We start from the raw sequence: 847 nt of genomic DNA, 5'->3' as shown, positions 1-847 counted from the left end.
GGTGGGGGGGGTGGGGGGGATGGAGAGGACTGATTTTCTCAGGAGGCTCCTGTGCAATTAATAAGGACAGGAAGGGGAGAGCTCTGCCCCGTCTGGGGATATCAGTAATAGAGACATGGCTCAGGGCCACAGTCGCCCACCTCTGTGCTGACCGCAGAAAGGAGTGGACACGGGCCGGAGCAATGTGCTGGCAACGGGCTCCATGAGGCAGCCTGAGCTAGAGGAAGGCACTCAGGCCGGAGCCAGATGCCCCAGCTGGAGCCCTGGCATTGCCATCACCTGCTGTGGAACCTGGGGCAGGCTGCTCTCTGAGCCGCAGTTTCCTTACCAGTAGAATGGAGCTAAGGACTCGGACCTCGCAGGAGGGCTCTGGAGAGGACATGTGAAATGCTTAGCAATGTGCCTGCCATGAAGCAAACACATGCAGAGCTGGGATTGAGAAAGAAGCTGGTGCCGCTGGGCACGAGACCCACATGTGAGCGGGCGCCTGGGCAGAGGGGCAGGAGCAGGGGGGTCCCCCTGACAACGGCCCAGGGTGCCGAGTCCAGGGACAGGCCTGGAGCCTTGGGGACGGGGTGATGGACACCTACTCTGGTCGGCTCTCCGTGATCTGTGGTCCGTACAGAGACCTGGCAGGGGTGAAGTTTCCCATGTACAGATGAGGACACCGGGGCCGGGAGAGCAAGGTGTCTTGTTGAGAGTCAGTAGGCTGTAGAGCTGGGATTCCAGTTTCTGCTTATCTCCTGTCACAGTCCTCAAATGATCCTTGCCTTCCAGCTGCAAGGCTGTGGAAACTCGGGGTGCACCAGACACAGAAATCCCGTGACCCAGTCCTGGGGTGAATGAT

General features: G+C 59.7%; 1 long non-coding RNA gene across 1 annotated transcript in view; it reads right to left on the bottom strand.

Annotated features, from left to right (window-relative positions):
• Positions 1–151, bottom strand: part of LOC107185153 — a 19,693-nt gene extending 19,542 nt beyond the window's left edge. The window contains exon 1 of the long non-coding RNA XR_001516076.1: positions 141–151. This is a non-coding gene — a long non-coding RNA (uncharacterized LOC107185153). The remainder of the gene's footprint in view (positions 1–140) is intronic.
• Positions 152–847: the final 696 nt, after the last annotated feature.

The sequence above is a fragment of the Myotis davidii genome, unplaced genomic scaffold (assembly GCF_000327345.1).
Source record: "Myotis davidii unplaced genomic scaffold, ASM32734v1 scaffold109, whole genome shotgun sequence".
NCBI classification, from domain to species: domain Eukaryota; kingdom Metazoa; phylum Chordata; class Mammalia; order Chiroptera; family Vespertilionidae; genus Myotis; species Myotis davidii.
The sequence above is the reverse complement of the archived record's forward strand: the minus strand, read 5'-3'. Positions and strand labels throughout refer to the sequence as shown.